At 33.4% G+C, this 24166-nt stretch overlaps 1 non-coding gene across 2 annotated transcripts; it reads left to right on the top strand.

The window, feature by feature from the left end:
- Positions 1–8699: 8699 nt before the first annotated feature.
- LOC104880747 (uncharacterized) lies at positions 8700–23522 on the top strand. 2 transcript variants are annotated; one of them, XR_002031144.2, is made up of 4 exons: positions 8700–9538; positions 12508–12629; positions 12744–12825; positions 12947–13312. It is a non-coding gene; the product is annotated as an uncharacterized LOC104880747 (transcript). The 2 variants fall into 2 exon arrangements; XR_009466893.1 differs by lacking the exon at positions 12947–13312 and adding an exon at positions 17739–23522 and having other exon boundaries at positions 8701–9538.
- The last annotated feature ends 644 nt before the right edge of the window (positions 23523–24166 follow it).

Here is a 24166-nt window from a genome sequence, read left to right as displayed (position 1 = left end):
GCTGAACTAAATAATAGAGAAGGAACACTCTTTTAAACATCCCAATAATTCGCTCTCTCTCTCTCTCTCTCTACATATATATATATATTATTTTCTTTAAGATGCTTTTTTTTTTTTAGATTGTTTGTTCCCAAAAAAATTTGAAAGAAAATGTGAAAAAAAAAATAGAGAAGAAATGTGAAAGGAAAAAGAAAAAACGGGAATAGATCCAAAATCAATAAATAATTTGTATATATTTTTTCAAACTCATTTCACTTATTTTCCTCTATTATATAAAGATAAAATAATTTTAAAATGTATAAATTTTAATTATATTTGATTTTCTCTTTTATTTCAGATCAAATTTAGTCTTAATGTTCTATTCATTTATTTATTGCTTAAATTGAAAATGTATGAGACGTAGGTGGGCAGAGGAGCTAGATACTAGTAGCATATAAGGTGGGCGTTACAAAGGTTCCCCTAAAAAAACTTCAAATCTACAAGTCAACAAAATCAGATAGACTCTTGATATGGTTGATGATACCAACTTGTTTTTTTCCTCAACTGTTGATCTTGTGACAACGTTGGTATCGCGTCTATAGTCTTGATTTCACACACTACAACATTTCTTTATTTAGGGATGTTATACACTTGGGCAATGGCCTTCCATGGTTTGACCTCACAGGTAGGGCGACTACAGTGAATAACATGACACCTATACCAAACTGTCTAATATGCCAATCAAATCAATTTTTCTTTTTCAAACCTGTGAACCACTCTGGTTTCTTTTGCAGGCAATCTGCAACAACTGACCCATCGCAATGGAAAATAATGCTAATTACCTATTGAAAATTGTTGTAGGTCTGGCCAAACCTAATCAGTTTGATTAATCGTGGCTTAGAGATTGTCATCCACATCTAAATAACAGCGTAAACGATATGAGAACGTGATCTGTGGGTCCATAATTCATGATAGAGTCAATGAACAAGAAGGTTGAAACCACTTAGTCATGTTTGATATTATCACCAGATTGTGACCGAGGTAACGGGTTCATGCAAGTGAGGGTCAATACTTTAAAGTTGGCACCGAAATTGAGGTATAAGAATGTCTTTTATGAACCCGTTAAATCTGGCCAAAAAACGGGGGCCTTATTTAATATTTTATACATTCTCTACCTATTTTTAATCAACCACTATGTCACTTCTAATTTATTTTCTCCAAAATCTGATCTGATTGAAATTTATTCAATGCCCTTTAAAAAAATCCACATCATCAGATTTTACATTAATGTTATATTCTAAGACCTCGTTTGGATAGTTTTTTTTTTTTTTATCTAAAACTTGAAGTTAAAATTAAAGTCATAATTTGTAAAAAAAATAGCATTGATATTATCAAAATATTATTAAATATGAAATAACTTATTGTCTTGACTATAAAAATTGTTTTATTCTAGATTTTACATTAAATTATTTTTTAAGTATAAAGATTTTTTCTTTTAAAAAAAAACCAAATATTTATAAGAGCTCTTACTTTACTTAAAAAAAAAAAAAAAAAAAGGACTCAAAAGTTAAATCAAATAAGGCATAAGGACCAATTTAGACTAATTTTTAATTAGGAGTTGAAGACAAAGTTAAAATCATAAATTTTAGAAGGTCATAGTAATATGATAGCAATTTCATTTTTTATTAACTTGTGAGAAAACAAAAATTATTTTTAAACTCAATAAAAGCTTTATTTTAATTAATTCTATTTAATTCCTAATGTTAAAAAAAAAAATTAATATGAAGGTTGTATTATAAAAGTTCTAGCTGTTTTTGTTCATGTAATTTTTTTTTTTTCATATTTAATAAAATTTATTTTATAATGCCAATATTATTACTTTTAAAAGTTAAAACTTGACCTAAAGCTTCCCCTTTTAAGGTTTAAACTCTAAATAAATAAATATACATATAACACCTTAATAATTCTTAGTTTCTATATGTAATATTGTTTGATACTTACCAAAAATTTAAAATAAAAAAACATAAGGAGATGAGATCCATGAAATAGATGTCTGTACTGGTCCAAATAAAATAGAATTTGGACAGCTTGAGGCAACCACTTGAAGGGTTATGCCATGATTTGAGATGCAACCAATAAACATTACACACAGGAGCTAGGAATTGGGACAAAAGATCAATTTTGAAGGGAGAACATTTATCTCTTCAAGATTATCTTTTGGGCAGCAAGGCAGGCAAACATTAAAACCATTTGAGTGGAAGAAATTTTCAGTACTCTTTTGGGTAAAAGATTCCCAGCTACTTGATTCAGGCATGTTCACAAAAAATTCCTGCAAGAGTGTTTTAGACTGCCTCTACTTTTTTCTAAATCTTAGCAATGCCATTTGGTTTAGCCCGTAAGGGAAAAAACTCCAATATTCAAAATCAGCATCTGTAGTGTGGGAGATTTCTTTCACAGTTCCATTCGTCTTTCTCTTAAAATCAGTTATTTATTATGTAATTACATTGACCCATACAATCTGAGAAGACCATTTAGTGTAAATTGAAAGACTCCGTTCCAATGTTTTATACTTGATGGATGACTTTGGGTTTTTTCTCCATCGGATAAAATGCAAGGAGGTGAAACAAAAGATGTCGAGTAGGCCAATGGAAAATAAGATAAATAAACATTACTCATAGGTAGGTTGCCTTCAGGAGGAGGCATCACGTCCGTTGCAGAACTCTATTAGAAGTTGCAAGGTTACTATCAAGTTTCTTTTGATCGGGACGAACATTTATTGCATGAGGAGCAAACGCATGAGACAATGAAATTGCCTCCTTGATATCTCTTTCAAATGAATGTCAATTCCCTTTTTTCTCATTTGAGTAAGCCTAGGGATCTTACAGATGCCATCATTAGAAAATAAAGGTTGTCCTTCGTGCTCCACGGTCTCATATGGCATAAGTAAATGACATATTTCTTCTACCTAAGAAGTGCAATCACTAGAAGAAAAGCCATCAAGCAATGCATCGGTAAGAAGTAGAATCTAAAAAAGGGAAATTTATCATTCCCTAACATATCTATGTATACAAGGGAAAGCTAAAACCTTAGATCGGCTTATCATTATTTATGATTACTTATCCAAATCAAAAGGGAATTTTTATAAAGATTCATCTTGCTTTTCCATAATCAATAAACCTAATAATCTCCCCCTCACACGGGTCTTAGGTTTAGAGACCATCAACCCAATAGTATCTTCCAATCCAATAGTCGGATATCAGAGGATGAGGTCTCTTATAAAACTCCATTTTGATACCTATTATTAAGTGATTTTGGACATTCTCACCACAAAAACTAGCCCTAAGGATAAGATTTTCCCTCACACTTATAAAAAGTCACCTCACTCATTCCACAATCAAAGTAGGAAAATCTAAGAATACTTCAATCTCATTCCTTTATAACTTAAATTTTCTTTAATATAATTTGTTTGTCTTTTGATGATATTTATTTGTGCATTCATCCAATAATCTAGATTTTATTATACACATTGAACAATTGAACGACGAAAATTGGAAATTCAATTCTACTCAGTCCTTGATTTGGATGAAAAAGTTGGGAAAAAGATAAAAGCCATTTTTGATTCTTAAGAGAAATTTGAAACTGGGACTTAATTGAATGCTTTTGTAGCTATTGATGCATTCATAAGAAGCCAACAAAAAATGGTTTTACTATCAATTAACAGAACTGTAGTATACAAGCTAAAATCAAATAAAAATTAGAGCACATAATTATAAAAATCTCTTCCTTTTTTTCCCTTTAGAATGCAACACTCATATATTAATTTGAAAAGATGTACTAAATTGGTGAGGCAACTTGATGGCCATATCATATGCGCTAGTTGTGGTCGGCAAAAAGGACTATGCATTATATGCATAAATCCAAAAATTTCCAAAAGGGATGACAACCACACAATGCTGTGGACTTTGCATTTTTCACGTGTGTTCCCACTCAACGACAATACTCGTTTTTATTTATTTGGTGAAAAATATGATCTTTTAGAAAAGAGTTGGAGTCGCCACTTATTATTATTATTATTATTAAGGGAAAACAAAGTAAGAAAGAAAACCCTAAGTGTGACTCCTTATTTGGAAAAGACAATCTATGGAAAACCAAAGTCGAGTTCGGGAGTTAGGTTACCTATTAGGAAGGTACGATAAAATATCGTATTACCCCTCTAAGTACTTAAAAATGGGTCTCTATTAAATAAGGTGAGGTAAGTCTGACAATTGATAAGGAAAACAATAGATACTAATGAAATGATCAAATAATAAAACGAATCATGCATGAGAATAAGCAAAGTGGGAGTGAGATCGTACATTAGTAGCAAGTAATAATGTGCTTATGTCCCTCCTCTTAAATAGTAATCTTCTTCACTTCCAGTTTTGCTTTGGCCCCTCCATGAAGCTAGTCACCTTTCGTCATCGTTTTTTTGCTATTCTATCCTTTCCTCGTGACATCCCCTTGCTCCTCTCCTCTTCCCAGACTTCTTTTTCTCCTTCATGAATCTGCCAGATCTCCTCATTTTTCTTCTGGTCTTTTCTCCATTTTTTTTTTTCAACACCCCCTGACACCCAACTCATCCCTCCTCCCCAGAATCCTCTTCTTAGCTCGTTTTCTTCTCTTGCAACCTCTACCTGTTCCACTACTCCCCGTTCAACAAAAAGGTCTCTATCTCAACCACCACCATGGCAAGGTGGTCATGTCTTTGCCACATGTCCCATGCAGCCCCTGAACCTTTGTAGGGGTCGTCCCCCACTCCTCTAAATGAAAAAAAAAAAAAAAAAAAACTAGCTCCTCCCAGTCCAAAGAGGAGTTTACAAATATGTCCCTCTTCAATAGAGTTCACGAGTGCAAGGAATATGAACACTAGAGTGAAAAAAAAGTATGAATAGTGAGTGGAACAAAATGAACTCTACCGAAGAAAAAGGAAAACCCCCAAAGGTATATAAGTAGAACACAAACTCACTCAAACCAACAAAAGAACAAAAGGGGTTCTAAAATCCTAAGAGAAGGATAGCTCTCATAGTGCCTTTAAAGTTGCGCTATGGATCCAGACTCCCTGTAAGATGTTTCCAGACTCAACTCATAAATCAATGTTAAAGTTGAGTAGCATTCAAACCACCTAGGAGCATAGGGACGAGCACAAAAAGAAAAACCATACGTGTACCGTATGAGGACATAAGGCATAGGATATCTAACAATACAATCGAGATACATGCTACAAGCTCAAAAGGCTATATCACGCACAATGAAGGAGGACAAACCCTAGAAAATCACAATTCTGAATGCCTGAAATGTGGCTCTGAATGCCTCTGTGACACTCAAACTATTCATATGTAACGTCTATGTATATTTAGTATGTTTCTCTGGGCATTTCTGAGTTTCTGATACATTTATAAAAGAAGCCGCGTTTTATTTATTTGGTCGATGTCCAGAAAAATTTCAAAGGTGGTTGGCCGTGGCCCATGGTTTCTGCTTCCGTGGGAGCCAAAGTCTTAAAGAGTCAACACTACAGTGCTGAACTGCATGCAGAATAGCTTACATAAATGCACTTGTATAATATGTCGACCCATGAGCTTTTCATCCTTTTGATCAATTAATTCAAATAATATGGCTTCTACTTCTATTTTTTCTACCACTGAACAGTTACTACAACAAGGACTTATTCAAGGAATTGAGTAAATGTTGCAAACTCAATGCGAACTCAAGAAAATAATCTTGGTTTGGGTGAGGGTTTAATTTTGGGTGGGTCCAAGCTCCGAACCAATTCAGGCAAGTCCTACCTGGGTTTCATTAAAAGCTGCAAGAGCAGTTTTTATCTGCATCATTTTTTACCTTATTAATAAACTGTGTTTAGTCTATTATACTTTGGGTATTCTATTACTTGCTACATATTTTCAGTAATTAAACTAAAATAAATAAATGTCACTAAATAACACATAATACTCTATCAATTGCAATAGGAAATAGCCTAATAGTTTAGAAGGAGTTGGTATGAAGCTGGTCTAGAATCCTATTAGAGCAATTCGATCTAATGGCTTAAAGAAAAAAATCAATTAGCTCATCCGTATAGCATCAGACCTCAAGGAATTGCATAATTGCTTGTTGATTGCCTTGATGATCAAGTGGAAGAATATTGTAGGGAACAAGGCCCTTTAGGGAAATAAGGGAGAGTAGAAGTAAGATGTATGATAATTTGGGAATCTACTAACATTTGAACAATAATTATTATCATAAAATATTAAAGGAGAAGATAAAAGAGAACGGGAACCTGAAGACAAGTTGCATTTGTAAATCTTTGTAGTACTTCATACAAAACGGAAGCAATTTCACGTGCATTAGTCACCTTCTCTCCGTGAATATCTATATATATATATATATATATATATATATATATATTCCACGTTAGATAGTCAAAAATTAAAAATATCCAAAAAATTTAGACTGAATACAAGCAAAGTGGAATATCCATGAGGAAGTCTCAATTACCTATTTTGTAAATCCCATGAATCACTAGTTCTTATACTGACGATAAAGACATCAAAGTTCACATAGATCAGACTTTTCTTTCCTTTTTTCAATAGTAGTTACTTCATCCTATAAAACCAAAATATGGAAATATAATATGAGATCATGCATAAAGGAAAAAAATAGATTTAGAAATCGACCACTTGTCAGCTTCAATAGCCCTGACTTTTGGTAGGAAGACAAAAAGTTGTCAGGAAAACACAATAATAAGAGGGAGTTGTCACAATTACAGAACATGATAATACAGACAAAAATGAGATCAAAAGATACCTTGTATATTTCAAGAGGTTAAAGAAATAAAAGTTTACCACAATTTAACTAGGAAATTTTTATCACTTCGGTTTTTTGATTCATACAAAATGCAAATCACTCTCAAAGTAACAGAGTAGTACAATCTAAATTGCAGTCAAGAAAATGAAGGCATCGTCTTTAACCTTCAACTAAGGAGTAAACTTCTTCAACTGATCACATAACATAACTAATATGTGGAAGTTTATCAAAGTTTTAAGTTGGAAACAAAACGTAAATATAAGAATTAGGGTGTTGTAGTTTATAGGATGTTGCTATTTTCTTGCAAGTGTTGAACTCAAATCAAATAAAGATAGGGAAATGCTTATAAGTTGTGCCTAGAACTGGACAGTGGACAAGTTAGACAGATTTTGAAGTTCTTGTCACAGTCTGAAGGTAGCCACTTTCCCAGGTAAAAAAAAAAGCAAACCCATGGTCTGACATACAAAAAAAAGGATATATAGTAAAATTTCCTAATTAACAAATGGAACATAGCATTTACATTGATCAAACCCCAGCTTAGTTTGACCAATTTTGTAACTTAAAAACCAAGGTCTAACCCATACACGAAGATCTGAATTAACTCTCAATATCTACGAATTGAATGGACAAGACCATACAAATTCAAAAGATGTAAAGGACAAAGACAAAAGTATAGCTCCATACTATTTCCGGTTTGACAGTAAAAGGTCACATTATTATTTGATGGATGGAGAACTACCTTTGGAAGCCTCTAGAGTAATTTTCAATTGTTGCATATTTTATGTATTTCTGCAAATTATGCTTTTGGTACTCTAAGCATATGAGTTCATTCTTTGGTGAAATCAAAATTAGCTATAAAAGGAACAGGAAATCGTAATGTCGCGCATTCATTTTTGTGGAAATGCGGGAGGTGTACCACCACCAGCTATATCACATATAGTTGTTTTTTGTTCTAATTTTATTTCTTGATTTTATGATAAACTTTCTCCTAAAATCAAGGGTTAGATTTCTTTTTTAAAGGCAGATGACCATAACCATTCATGTATAAATATTGATGCAATAATAGTTTGAATAGGGTGAAAAAAATAAAAGAAGTTTTTTTTTTCCTCAAATTTCTTCAATGTTTTACTAAAATAATTGTTTCTATGGTCAAACCTTAAGGAGGTGTAAACTCTTTTACATGATATAGAAGTATTATAACTTGGAAAAAAAATATAGGAAATTTGACATGATTCATACTGGAAAATCGCAAAACTAAGTAAAAAGCATATTAAAAGAATACCATCTTCCAATTACGTGTAAGTGAACTAAAACTGAGCTTGAAAAGATGGAAAACCATATAACCAAAACATAATTACCATATTGACTATTGGTTAGCAAAGGTAATTAAGTATCCAATCAATCAAATTTAACATCAGACGTATTGGTTAGCAAGTCAGGTGACTTTTTCTAGTCTGGCTAGTATTTGTCGATTTACTTGGTCTGCATTGGCTTCCAAACTGGATGCCATCTCCTATAAATTTCTTCCCAATTTTTCATTAACTCGTGTCTACCAATATGAGCAAACCCCTTGTGAATTACTCCTTGTCCTTGTTATCCTTTCTGCATATATCCAAATGCTGGTTTTTGTTATCCTGTGTCAGTTGGTTTAGGTGGTCCTGATGGGCTTGAGTACGGGCCCAATGAAAGGGTCATATCAGTCATTGCGTCTTATGAATTAAAGCTGTCAATAGAATGAACCCTGAACTCATTCTCTCAATAAGATGCATTATTTGTTACCTCTTTTCGAATTATTAGATACGTAGAGAAATTATTTTCCATAGTTAATGTTTTCTATTAGTTTTTATGTCCACCAAAGCTGCTTTTGGTTTTGATTACAAAATCGTGTAGGTCAATGCTAGTTCGCAGTTTTGTGGGGTAGCAGAAATGGTTGGACCTGTAAATTTTGAGAAAGATGCAGAATACTGGCAGCAGGATAGGTGGAGTGGGTTGTTCCCAGTCAAGTGGCATATTATCACATACTAGTAGAAAATAATGAAAACAAGCCTGTTACTTCTTTACTACTCTCTTCCAACTGTGGGGATTGAATATGACTAAGGTACAAATAACCAGGTTAAATGTAAGATAATGGGACACGAATACATTCAAAAAAGAGCTCAAAACCCCTGACTGTCCAACCTCCAAAAGCAAAAGCAAATGATCACACCAATTTCCTCTTTCCATTCACCACAACATCAAGAAAACGAAAACGGTTGTCCACAAAAAGCTGAAAGCCATGCGTTCGCCCCATGCCCACCAATCGCACCCCCACCGCCTCATATACCCTATTCTCATCAATCCATTACACCATTCTCATCAATCCATTCTCCTCCTACTCCTACTCTTCCTTCTCTTCCTTCGTCGTCGTCGTCTTCTTCTTCGTCTTCTTCTTCTTCTTCTTTCCATTCACCACAACATCAAGAAACCCACCGCCTCATATACCCTATTCTCATCAATCCATTGCACCATTCTCATAATTCCATCCTCCTCCTCCTCCTCCTCCTCCTCCCCATGCCCACCAATCGCACCCCCACCGCCTCATATACTCCATCTTCTTCTTCTTCTTCTTCTCCTGAGCCTTTTGACAGTGAGCGAGTTCCTGTCACCATAGGAACTGACATTCGTGGCTTTCTTCGTGTTGAGAACCGGGTTGAACCCGATGACCCTCGTATTGCTAATCTCTGTGAGTGTTTTTTTTTTTTTTCATATCGCACTTTATCTTCATGCCTTATTTCCCTCTTTACATGATTGGTTGGACGCCTGGTTTCTGAAATGCAACTTTTAGGGTGTGATTGTTTTGCTGTTTTCTTAGGTTTCTGTACCATGTCACCTTGAATTTGTCTCCAAATTACCAAAATATTGGTTCATTTTTCTCATCTCTGTACCTTTTTCTATCAATCATTTGGTCGATTCTACGGAATCTTGCCAATTTTCCAGATCATTCATATGAATTTGCAAACCCAATAGATAAAAGTATTAAAATAAAAAGATTTCCAATTCTTTGAATTCTTGGATTTCTCGGACTATTTTTGCAACCGAATTTGGGGTTCAGTCTGAATCTTACTTTTTTCCTTGAATATGCCGATATTGGTTTACTTTTGAAACAGAGGTCACTAGCAAATATGATTTTGGGGTTTGTTGTAATACTGATATGGATGATTCAGATTAGATTAATAACCATGATCAAAAGTGAAATATGTTATTGGTTTTTTATCATAAATTTCCATCCTCAAGCCTACAATTTGACTTCATTTTCATGTTATTCTTTTTGTTTGGAGTAGGGGAATAGGAGAGATGGGTTTTGATTTCCAATCATCCATCTCTTCTTTTTGTTTGTAGTACTATACTTGTTTGACTCTTTTTTCTTTTTCTTTTTTAAATTATGATTTGGCATCTTATATCAAGAATCTTAATTATTTTTTTCTTACTTATTCCTTGCATCCAACAATTTGAGAAATGGGGCTGGGAAAACCCTTTTTTTAAAATGCAATATGCAAGTTCGATCTGAAGTTATACAGTGTACATCTACTATTGTTTAAATGGAACACAGGCCGTGTTCATGCTTTTAAAATGGCACATATCAAGGATAACTATTCAACTGGACGGTGTGTTTGGAAATTTAAAACTGCTCTTCTTCAGTGGCTTGAACAGGTAGTTAATGAAAATGAAGTCTGTTTCATACATAGAGTAAAGTTGGCTACAAAGTAGTCACATACTTCCATGTTTGTAACTTCTTGCATTTGTTAAGAAGAGTTTGGAACTGAAGTGAATCTAATGTCTTTCAACGTCTTCCCTTAGTGTTTGTATTATCTTCTTCCCATTGCAATTGTCTTGTATTTGATCCTCCTCTTCTTGTCCTTTTTCTTCTTATACTTTGCCAACACGTGGTCCTACCATATTATTTATTTATGAGCTTAATACAGCAATATGATAGTTGGTTTTAGCATGCCCCATTTAACAATCCCTGATCTTTGTACTTGCACTTGAATATAGTAATACATTCATTCATTCTTCTACTCAATGTGGTAATTATATTTTGGTTATATGGTTTTCCATCTTTTCAAGCTCATTTTTAGTTCACCTTGTTGTGTATGCTTACACATAATTGGAAGATGGTATTCTTTTAATATGCTTTTTACTTAGTTTTGCAATTTTCCAGTATGAATAATGTCAAATTTCCTTCAGAATTTTTCCAAGTTATAATACTTCTATATCATGTAAAAGAGTTTACATCTCCTTAAGGTTTGAACGTGGAAACAATTATTTTAGTAAAACATTGAAGAAATTTGAGGGAAAAAAAAAAAACTTCTTTTTATTTTTCTCACCTTATTCAAACTGATTATTGCTTCGATATTTATATATGAATGGTTGATGTCTCTGCCTTAAAAAAAAAAAAAAAAAAGAAATCTAATCCTTGATTTGGGATAAAGTTTAGGAAACAACTATATGCAGTAAAGTTGCTGGTACAATTGGTGGTACAACTGGTGGTACAGTTACAGCTGTATGCATAATTGTACCTTCCAAATTTCCACAAAAATGAATGCGCAATATGACGATTTCCTACTCCATTAATAGCTGATTTTGATTTTACCAAAGAATGAACTCATATGCTTAGAGTACCAAAAGTATAATTTGTAGAAATGCATTTTTTTTAAAAGTATAATTTGCAAAAACACATAAAATATGCAACAACTGAATATTATTCTAGGGGCTTCGAAAGGTAGTTCTCCATCTATCAAATAATAATGTGACTTTTTAATGTCAAACTGGAAATAGTATGGAGCTATACTTTTTGTCTTTGTCCTTTACTTAAGGCATAACATCTTCTGAATTTACATGGTCTTGTCCATTCAATTTGTAGGTATTGAGAGTTAATTTGGATCTTCGTGTATGGGTTAGACTACAAAATTGGTCAAACTAAGTTGGGGTTTGATCAATGTAAATGCTATATTCCATTTGTTAATTAGGAAATTTGACAATATATCCTTTTTTTGTATGTCAGACCATAGGATTGCTTGTTTTTACCTGGGAAAGTGGCTACCTTCAGACTGTGACAAGAACTTCAAAATATGTCCACCCTGTCCACTGTCCAGTTCTAAGCACAACTTTTAAGAATTTCCCTATCTTTATTTGATTTGAATTCAACACTTACAAGAAAATAGCAGCATCCTATAAACTACAACACCCTAATTCTTATATGTACGTTTTGTTCTCAACTTAAAACTTTGATAAACTTCCACATATTAGTTCTGTTATGTGAGTTGAAGAAGTTTACTCCTTAGTTGAAGGTCAAAGACGATGCTTTCATTTTATTGAGTGCAATTAAGGTTGTACTACTCTGTTACTCTGAGAGTGATTTGCGTTTTGTATGAATCAGAAAACCGAAGTGATAAAAATTTCCTTGTTAAATTGCAGTAAACTTTTATTTCCATAACCTCTTGAAATATACAAGGTATCTCTTGATCTCATTTTTGTATGTGTTATCATGTTCTGTAATTGTGGCAGCTCCCTCTTATTATTGTGTTTTCCTAGTAACTTCTTGTCTTCCTACCAACAGTCAAGGCAATTGAAGCTGACAAGTAGTGCATTTCTAAATCTCTTTTTTCCTTTATGCACGAACTCATATTATATTTCCATATTTTGGTTTTATAGGATGAAGTAACTACTATTGCAAAAAGGAAAGAAAAGTCTGATCTACGTGAACGTGGACATCTTTATTGTTAGTATAAGAACTATATTCGCCAACATAGTGATTCATGGGATTTGGAAAATAGGTAATTGAGACTTCCTTATGGATATTCCACTTTGCTTGCATTCAGTCTAGATTTTTTTTATAGATATTTTCAATTTTTGACTATGTAATATGTGGAATATATATATATTCACAGAGAGAAGTTGACAAATGCACGTGAAATTGCTTCCGTTTTGTACGAAGTACTACAAAGATTTACAAAGGCATCTTGTCCTCAGGTTCCCCTTCTCTTTTATCTTCTCCTGTAATATTTTATGATAACAATTCTTGTTCAAATGTTAGTATATTCCCAAATTATCATTCATCTTCTTACTTCTACTCTCCCTTATTTCCCTAAAGGGCCTTGTGGAGACTGACATATTTGTTCCCTACAAAATTCTTCCACTTGATCAGCAAGCAATTATGCAACTCCCTGAGGTCTGATGCTAATATGGATGAGCTAATTGATTTTTTCCTTTAAGCCATTAGATCGAATTGCTCTAATAGGATTCTAGACCAGCTTTATACCAACTCCTTCTAAACTATTAGGCTATTTCCTATTGCAATTGATAGAGTATTATGTGTTATTTAGTGACATTTATTTTTTTAGTTTAATTACTGAAAATATGCAGCAAGTAATAGAATACCCAAAGTGTAATAGACTGAACATAGTTTATTAATAAGGTAAAAAATGCAGATAAAAGCTGTCCTTACAGCTCTTCAATATCTGTGGTTTTCCTGTCATGCAATATATTCATAAACCTAGAGCTTCTATGGATTTGTTTGATTGCCTTTAGTGTTGGTTTGGAATGGTGAACTATCTTTTTGTCTATAGTAGAATTAGTTTGCTTTGGCCAGGATTAGTTGGCACCTCGGCTGAAATTCCCTTTTTATTAGAGATTTGTTTTGTAGTTTTTGGTGAAGGAAGTATGGCACCATTTTGGTCTATATGGATTAGAAGAATGCATGAAGTGTTATAGATTCTCTCTCATGGAGGACCTATGTGAAATAAACCCAAAACTTTAATTCTTGTTGGTAATGGTCATAGGACTAAATTTTGGCAAGATTGTTGATGCAGAGAAATTCCCCTTGATAAAAGTTCAAGAGTGACAGGTGTTTGGGTGGGGGAGAAACCACGAACCTTTGAACCATAGTTTCAAAAGGGCAGTGTGTGCTTGGGAGATAGAGACAGTGGGGAGCTGTTCAAGACACATCTAGGCAGTTTCTTTGCAAAAAAAAAAAGTATGGATGATAGGTTGGTTTGGAGGGTGAAAGATGGAAGGTTCCGTGTGAAATCTTATTGTAGCCTCTTTTTTACAGAGAAAACATGTCAGTTTCCTACCAAGGATGTGTGAGGGTTTGGTGCCCCTCTTAGGGTTTGCTTCTTTGCGTTAGTAGCTGTTTGGTAGAAGAACTTAACTATTAATCAGTTTTCGAAATAAAAAACGAGTCTTGCCGTTTGCGTGGGAACACATGCGAGAAATAGGGGGTCTACAAATGTACTTTTGTTTTTTATTTTCCATTCATGTGTTTTGAAGAGATTAAATTAGATTCTTTTACATTTTCTCATAAGCATTTTTCATGCTCCTATTTACAAATACTCAAAAGCATTTTTCAAAAAAATTCAAGGGTGTTAATAAGAGATTTAAAATTATATTAATGTTTAACATCATGCATCAAACTATGTTTTTCTTTTCATTATATTTTAAATGTTTGATATTATATACCAATTAATTTTTTTTCAATTTTTGATATTAGAGCATGGTTAGTAATTTGTTGTTTAATTTTTTTTTTGGTTAATTTTGGATATTAAAAGAAAAACCATGACTTTAAGTTATTAAAAAAATCTCTTGAAAATCATAATTGGTAAGTTACAAAAAAATTTCTCAAATATGGAAAAAGAACCATAATTTGATGTTATACAAAAATTTATTGGATATAAAAAGAAAAATCTTAGCTTGGTGTTATAGAAAAATCATATTATTATAACTAGACATTGTGAATAAATTATTTATTTTTATAACTCAAAATTATGATAACATGTTATAGACACAAAAGAGGTAACTATCTTGGAAATCAAGTCACACTTTAAGAGTTTCTAGTCAAAGTAACTCGTGTTAAAAATATTTGTCAAAGTAATGCATCCGTACAACATTAATTTCAAATTTATTATTATTATTTTTTTTCTTTTTAAAATCACAGTAGATAACTATAACTATAGTTTTATCTTTAAATTTAAAACCACGGACTTATGATTTTTAGAACCACTATTAGTAACTAGTTTTAAATTTTAAAGCTAAAAATCAATATCACCAACTATAATTTTTTACATTTAAAAAAAAAAGGAAAAAGAAAAATCACATGAATAAATATGTGATTACAAAGGTTAGAGAGGAGATCTATTTCTTTTTTCTTTTTTTCAAAAGCATTATTTTTACCTTAAACTCACACTTTAAAGTCAATATATCTATATATGTGTACACATCTACTAAAATTATTAGTTAATGAGTTTGACTTCATTGTGCCTTCTTTCTTAACTTAAAAATTAATATTACATTAACTTCTTGGAAAATGTAAGAGAAAAAAATAAAAATAAAGTATGGAAAAGGGTGCACTAAGAATGTGAGAAATTTTTGTGTGAAAAATGTTTATGCCTATAATAATTAGAAAATCTTAATTATTTACTTCCATAATTATTTTGAGAAGAAGGTAAGATTTAAGTTCTAAAATATAGTTTTTTCAAAATCAAACTCTTCTTTAAGCATATGCCCTCATAATTTCTGTAATATCAAAATCAGAAATAAAAATATTAAGAGTTAAATATTTCAGAAAAATAATAAATAATTATTGAAAAAATAATTTTAACCTCACTTTTTGAAATTAATATTTATTTATTTTTACGATTTAAACACAGTGGGATTATTTGAGTTTGAATTCAAACGTTTAAATCCGAGATCAACGTTGGACCATCCGGAGTCATCTATTTATCCGTTACGAATTCAGTCGACCGTGTGGACTCGTGCAGCTGGCTTCAGTCTTCACGGCTTTCACTCAACTTTTCGGTAACGTTATTTTCTTTGATATAAAACCCTGAGAACAAATTCAAATGAGCAGCCTCAATCTCAATTTCTCATCCTCCTTCTTCACCGCCTCTCTGCCCCTAACCCAATCCCAAATTCCAAACCCTAAATTTCCTCAATTCCAACATACTCTTTCAGAAATCAACATACTAAACATGCTGTTTCATAGTACCACATGCTAGCTTTTCCGATCTTCTGCTCCTCCCATTTGATATAAACCAGGTGAGTTTCAGAACCGATTCTTCTTTCTCTTCCGTGCGCCTCTCTTTGTTTTTTTGGAAAGCGTTTTTGGAGAATTTCTTTTCTTTCTCTTTTCTTTTACGAAATAATTTTGCTAGACGTGTTTGGAAAATGTTGGTCTTGATGATTCTTTGTTGGTTGTCTGTCTTCCTGGAAAATGTTGTCTGGGATAAGAAAATTATTTTGCTATTATTATGAGGGTTGGAGAATTTCTTTTTATTTTTATGGAAATAATTTTTCTAGACGTGATTGGAAAACATTGATCTTGATGAGTTATTTGTTTTCGTGGAAAGAATTTTCTGGTATACAAAAAAAATAATTGGTTTTATTATGGTGCTGGATAATTTTTTTTAAGAAAATAATTTTTCTAAATGTGTTTGAAAATTGTTGGTCTTGATGATTCTTTGTTAGTTGTTTGTTTTCGTGGAAAATGTTTTCTGGGATAATACTTATTATTTGATTTGTTATGTGGTTTGGAAAATTTCTTTATTCTTTTTTTCATGACGAAATACTTTTTCCATAAGGGTTTGGAAAATGTTGGCCTTGAGGATTCTTTGTTGGTTGTGATTCTCCTATGATCCATCTCTTCGCCATGTTTTACCATTTCAAGTTGGATTGCTGCAAGTTTTAATTGTTTCGATGACATATTCTTTGTTTTCCCGGATGGGTGTTTGGAAAATTTCTTGGAAAATGATTTTCCTAGAAAAATATTACTCCAAGTGGGTTTGGAAAAAGTTGGTCTTAACAATTCTTTGTTCATGAGGAAGGCTGTGATTCTCATATTACTTTGCAATGTTTTGACTATCTAGAATTCCAGGTGGTTTTTTTTGCAAATGACAAATTCTTTGTTTCTTGTATGGGATGTTTGAATGATTTTCTTTATTTTAAGGAAATAGTTTTCCTTAGAGTGGAGCGGGAGCCTCATGTTTGGAAAAGGTCTTTTAACACTTATTTGTTGATAAAGATGGTTTCAATCTCGAACTTTTTCCCCTCATGATACAAAATATTATTTAAAATATTCCTAATACTTTCCTCCTTTTAGATAAAATATAATTTTGTGAAGAAATATCAATATATGAAATATTCTAAATAATATTTTTTTACCAAAAGGATTATGTCTACTAAATAGGAAATTGAGACAATCCCAATAATCACCATCTAGATCTTTCTAGGTTAGCCTAGTATCGATTGAGAAAAACATGTTCCAATTTATCCAACCAAAGTCTTCAATTATTAAGCAAATACATATTAGCATTTCTATTCCCTTTTCAAGCATATTGCATATGGTTATTGTGTTTTAGTTGTGGTCCATGAGATGCTTTTCATGGTGGAAAATGATTTTTTTTTTTTAGTCCTTGATTTTATTGCTCTATGGACCATCCTTTTTTCTTTTATGGATCTTAATGCAAACACTAGTCAGATTGGCATGTCTATCACCTAATAACTTTAGCTTTTTAGTTAAATATGAATAATTTAACATGATATTTAGAGCCTTCCTTTTTGGGAGGCAATGAGTTTTAGCCTCAATGCTTGTTTTATTTTCCTATTTATTAAATCCATCTGCGAGTGAGGAGATTGAGACCTTATATAAGGCTATTAGGTTACGGGTGTTAGTGAACTTGATATAGATTGTTGGCAACTTTTGCTCATTTATGCTTTGCCAATTTGTGTAATTTTGCTTGATAGAATTTATTGACTGCTTTTGCTCATTTATCTTATGTCAATGGTTGACATGATATATTGTTCAGCTATTAGCTAACAGTTTTAACTTTTCAATGAAATTAGTAGTTTACGAATAGTATAATATCTGGATGGTTATCTTGTGTCAACAGGCTCCTAAGGAGGAATTGTTGCAAACATGTATTGCAACTCCTTAATGTGGGCAGAAAAGGAGCCTTTTGTGGATTGTGATGAAGCTTTTGTTCCATCATTGGCTGAACGAATATCCTTTGCAGCACTTCAACCTGTAACAGGTGACTGTGATCCTTTCCTCTTTTCTATTGCTTTAGAAATTTACCTGAGTTGTCAAGCCATATTCTTTGTTAGATCCTTAAAAATGGTGTTTCTCCTCACTGCCTTGACTAAAGCTTTTTCATCCTTTTTCTGCCTTCAATTCAAACCAAATTATGTATCTGGTGCACTTTAGTGAAACCAAGTTAGAAAGCAAGGGGATGGACCCTTTTGCACAAGGAAAGTAGAATCTTTATCATGCCAAAAATATGGAATAGAAAAAGAAAAACAGGAAAAGAAAGAGAAAATACAAGAACAACCTAAACTATTGATGAATCCATAAGAGAATACATCATGCCTATCAAACAACCCCAAACCAAAAATTGCATGACTAAAAAACCCTTCTTTGAACTTGGGACTGTCAGGCTCATCCCTCAATAGTTCTCCTGTCTTTGCCTTTCCAGATGCACTAGGTTACTAAGATTTAGTGTGACCAACTTAGCATGCAGAATTCTTTGGCGTTTCTAGTGAATCTCTTATACCGTTTTTTTTTGTTCTCTCTATTGTATCATTGTGTAAAATTGGACTGCGAATGTAGTTTCTCCTTGTCTCAATATCTGTATCATAGAGTTGAATTAGATCTGAATTGTGTTGCAAGAGGTGACTGAGTCAAATCCGTACTGTAGGTAGGTTCTATTTGTGCAGGCTGAACTGCAGAATCTTTAGATTTGTTTAATTGGCTATCCAAAAGATGGAGTGTAGCAACTTTCTTGCTAGCCTTCTGGTACAAAGTTAATAAGCCTCCATAGCAAATGGGTCTGCCTTGTGACTGCTCATAAGACCACTTGAAGCTTGTTTTCCTGTGGACAGAAACTTCCTTGAACTGCATTGAGATGGTAAGAAGAAACCAGTTAAAATAAGTACAAGAAAACTAGGCAAAAAAAAAATGTTACATGATTAAAGAGACGCTGCAGCCATAGATACAAACAGTCTGTGGAAGCCTCACTCTTTAACTACAAGAGAAACTTAGAAGATAGTTGCAAGATTAAAGAAAGTTGGGGGCTAAAGAGAGAAACTTCCTCTGTTTGCTTCTGTCAGTGCAAACCTGTGTCAGTTTGCTTCTGTTGTTTCCTGACAAAGGAAACAAATTTTGACAAAAACAGGGTTAAAGAGAGAAACTTTCTCTGAGTGAGTGTATTCCTAGCTCCACAGTCATTTTAGTCTGTTACTTATTTTCTTTTTCCTCTGTCTTTGTTTATGGTATTGGAGCCAGGAGAACTCCACTCGACCACAAGGCACAAGCTCACAATAAAACAGGGCAGTTCCAATCAATTAAGACTGCACAAAGGATACCAAGCCTTATGACCAATAGAAAGAATAACTCCCCTTTAGCATTCTTGAAACTTTAATAGTGAATATATATGGGACTTTTTGGTTTTTGTTTTGAATTTTGGGCAATTGTAATATTAAACATGCTCAGATCCATGATGAGCCATGTAGAGACATCTCCTTCAAATATTTCACGATTATCTTGGTTGGATGACCCATAAGGAAAGAGGGTAGTAAAGAGTTAAAAGGCACTATGAGTATGAGGAAAACCAAAAAGATAAAAATTAAAAATAGAAAATAGTTTTTGAGTTTGTATGAGAAGGAAATTAGATTGTAATTTATAGAAAACATGGTCTATAAGAGTGGACTGGTGGGTGGAAAAGGAATGGAGGCAACATAGTGGAAAAGAGAATGGTGGAGGGGTGGGGGGAGAAGGTGAGGTGGTCGTTTGCTTTTTAACATTGCATTGATTATATGTACCCTAAAGCCTGGTGTTGATACATAAGGGCTGCGCTGGAACTAGAGTAGAGGCTGCGCTGGAACTAGACTAGAGGTGGAAAGATAACAAAGAGGACATGTCATAATGATGTGAGGTGTTGTGATTTTCTAAGTGACATAATGAAATAGACACCAATAAAACCTATAACTTTACTCATTCGGATCTCTTGGTTGGTTGAATTTTTAGGTAGATTTCCATTAAGATTCATTCAAAAACTCTTCTCAAGTACTTACATCTTAATTTAAGAGCCCGATTTATGCATTGGAAACTCTTCATTCTTGTCTTGTATTCTTAGACTTATCAAACTTGAACATTTAAAAAAATAAAAATAAATAAATAAATAAATAAAAATAATAATAAGAGAACTAAACTAAACATGAGAACACTTGCTTGCTAACACCAAAGAACTGAACTGCTGCTACACACCATGAATCTGCCGAAAAATTTTATGTGTTTTACAAAAAACCCTAGGTTCAATGACATATGGTGGGATTGCTAGAGTTAAACAAAATTAAACAGCTCCAATGCATCTCCACTTGGTGCAGCTACCCCACAGGTAGGCACAAAAGGTTGACCTAGGGGCATCCCATTTAAGGCACCCCACCAGAAATGGGCACTCAAGGTGGCACAACAACCTTGTTTTGTGTTCTATGCTGCAAATCTTTGCTTTGCATTGCTGCTTGTCAATTCTCATTCTTGAGATTTTGTGCATTGAACCAAAGATGAATTCCATAACTTCCCATTTTGGTTGCTTGGTGATGTACCTGGAAAACATTGCAAAAAGCTCAAAGAACTTGAGAATACCCCACATTGGGAGATAACTTAAACTTGAGGAAATGAGACTCCACATTGGCATGCATCCTAGCACGCGTCCTGGCATGCGTGGTGGCACGCGTCCTTGCACGTGCAATGCAAGGACAATGGCATGCGCGGTTCACGGACGGTGGCACACATGGTGCACAAACAATGGACGTAAGCTTGCATGCGCAACGAAAGGACGATGGCATGCGCGGTTCACGGATGGTGGCATGTGTCCTAGCACGCGCGGTGGAAGGCGTCATGGCATGCACGGTGGCACCCATCCTTGCATGCGTCCTTGCATGTGCGGTGCACGGACGGTGCACGCATCTTGGCACGCGTCTTGCGTGGTGGCAAGCATCCCGGCACGTGCGGTGGCACCCGTCCTTGCATGTGCGATCACGGACGGTGGCACGCGTCTTGGCATACGCGGTGGAAGGTGGATCGGGCATGTGCGGTGGCATGGGTAGGGCACGTATCCTAGAATGCGCGGAGGCACGCGTCCTTGTACGCATCTTGGCACGCGTCCTGCGTGGTGGCAAGCATCCTGGCACGCGCGGTGGCACCCGTCCTTGCATGTTTGATTTCTTTGTTTTTTTTTAAAAGCTTAATGTTGTGTTTTTTATTCCTCATTTCTTTAGTTTCGTATCAGAATAATTTGATTTACTTTCAAGGACATTGTGGTTTTAACATTTGATATCTACTCCTTTCTCTACCTTGCTTTAAGAAGAATGGTAGAATTTTCAGGTTTTCCGTGGTAAAGAGAAGTTTATTGGGAATTAGTTCTTTAACCATTCTTTTTTTTTTTAACGGGTTCAAAAGTAATTTTCTCGTACACTCATACAGTAGACAGTGCAAAATTTGAGAGAATAGGGAATACGGAGGAAACTTATTCAAGAACTAATTTCCAATAAACTTCTCTTTAGCACGGAAAACCTGAAAATTCTACCATTCTTCTTAAAGCAAGGTAGAGAAAGGAATAGATATCAAATTTTAAAACCACAATGTCCTTGAAAGTAAATCAAATTATTCTGATACGAAACTAAAGAAATGAGGAATAAAAAACATCACATCAAGCTTTTAAAAAAAAACAAAGAAATCAAAGGATTGAAAATTAATTCTCTACTACACACAAGCGGTCAACAAATAACACTCAAACATAAAAGGGAATAATAAAGAACAATGCAAAATGGAGGAGAATAGGGGATACGGAGGAAACTTACCTGACAAGTATTTCCCCATAAACTTCTCTTTACCTCGAGAAACTTGAAAATTCTACCCTTACGCTTATAGAAGGTAGCGAAAGGTGTAGAGATCAAATGTAAAAACGAGAATTAGAAAATTAACTCTTAAGGCTTAATATGGTTGAAAGGAAATCAAATTCTGCCGGTACGAAACTAAAGAAATGAGGAATAGACAACGCAACATCAAGATAAAAAACAAAGAAAGAAATTATTGGATTCAATATTAATTTTCTAGAACACACATATATAGTAAACATATAACACGAAAACATAAAAGATAAATAAGAAGAACAACGCAGAATTTGAGAGAATAGGGAATATGGAGAAAACCTATCGAAGAACTAATTCCCAATAAACTTCTTTTGACAAGGGGAAACCTAAAAATTCTACCCTTACGCTTAAAGCAAGGTAGAGAAAGGAGTAGAGATCAAATTTTAAAACCACAATGTACTTGAAAGTAAATAAAAATTTTTTGATAACAAACTAAAGAAATGAGAAATAGAAAACACAACATAGAGCTCTAAAAAAAAACAATGAAATCAAAGGATTGAAAATTCATTATCTACTAGATACACGCAGTGAACAAATAACACTCAAATATAAAAGAGAAGAATGAAGAACAATGCGAAATGGAGGAGAATAGGGGATACGAAGAAAACTTACCTGACAAGTATTTTCAAACAAACTTCTCTTTTACTCGGGAAACCTGAAAATTCTACCCTTACGCTTATAGAATGTAGCGAAAAGAGTAGAGATCAAATGTAAAAATGAGAACAAGAAAATTAACTCTTAAGGCACAATATCGTTGAAAGAAAATCAAATTATGCAGGTACAAAACTAAAGAAATGAGGAATAGACAACGCAAGATCAAGATAAAAAACAAATAAAGAAATTAACGAATTCAAAATTAATTTTCTAGTACACACATACTTGTCAGGTAAGCGTGAAAGTAGAATTTTAAGGTTTCTCGAGGAAAAGAGTAGTTTGTTTGGAAATATTTGTCGAGTAAGTTTTCTTCGTATCTCCTATTCTCCACCATTTTGCATTGTTCTTTATTCTTCTCTTTTATATTTGAGTGTTATTTGGTCACTGCGTGTATCTAGTAGATAATGAATTTTCAATCCTTTGATTTCATTGTTTTTTTTGGAGCTCTATGTTGTGTTTTCTATTTCTCATTTCTTTAGTTTCTTATCAAAAAAATTTTATTTACTTTCAAGTACATTGTGGTTTTAAAATTTGATCTCTATTCCTTTCTCTACCTTGCTTTAAGCGTAAGGATAGAATTTTTAAGTTTCCCCTTGTCAAGAGAAGTTTATTGGGAATTAGTTCTTAGATAAGTTTTCTCCATATTCCCTATTCTCTCAAATTTTGCGTTGTTCTTCTTATTTCTCTTTTATGTTTTCGTGTTATATGTTTATTATATGTGTGTTCTAGAAAATTAATATTGAATCCAATAATTTCTTTCTTTGTTTTTTATTTTGATGTTGCGTTGTCTATTCCTCATTTCTTTAGTTTCGTATCGGCAAAATTTGATTTGCTTTCAACCATATTAAGCCTTAAGAGTTAATTTTCTAATTCTCGTTTTTACATTTGATCTCTACACCTTTCGCTACCTTCTATAAGCGTAAGGGTAGAATTTTCAAGTTTCTCAAGGTAAAGAGAAGTTTATGGGGAAATACTTGTCAGGTAAGTTTCCTCCGTATCCCCTATTCTCCTCCATTTTGCATTGTTCTTCATTATTCTCTTTTATGTTTGAGTGTTATTTGTTGACCGCTTGTGTGTAGTAGAGAATTAATTTTCAATCCTTTGATTTCTTTGATTTCTTTGTTTTTTTTTTAAAGCTTGATGTTGTGTTTTTTATTCCTCATTTCTTTAGTTTCGTATCAGAATAATTTGATTTACTTTCAAGGACATTGTGGTTTTAACATTTGATATCTACTCCTTTCTCTACCTTGCTTTAAGAAGAATGGTAGAATTTTTAGGTTTTTCGTGGTAAAGAGAAGTTTATTGGGAATTAGTTCGTTAACCTTTCTTTGTTTTTTTAACGGGTTCAAAAGTAATTTTCTCGTACACTCATACAGTAGACAGTGCAAAATTTGAGAGAATAGGAAATACGGAGGAAACTTATTCAAGAACTAATTCCCAATAAACTTCTCTTTACCACGAGAAACCTGAAAATTCTACCCTTATGCTTAATGCAAGGTAGAGAAAGGAGTAGAGATCAAATGTTAAAACCACAATGTCCTTGAGAGTAAATAAAATTATTCGGATACGAAACTAAAGATATGAGCAATAGAAAAAACAACATCAAACTTTTAAAAACAAACAAAGGAATCAAAGGATTGAAAATTAATTCTCTATTACACACAAACGGTCAACAAATAACACTCAAACATAAAAGAGAATAATGAAGAACAATGCAAAATGGAGGAGAATAGGG

Source organism: Vitis vinifera, chromosome 11, assembly GCF_030704535.1.
Source record: "Vitis vinifera cultivar Pinot Noir 40024 chromosome 11, ASM3070453v1".
Classification (NCBI taxonomy): domain Eukaryota; kingdom Viridiplantae; phylum Streptophyta; class Magnoliopsida; order Vitales; family Vitaceae; genus Vitis; species Vitis vinifera.
Note: the sequence above shows the minus strand (reverse complement) of the source record. Positions and strands in the feature narration are given on the sequence as shown.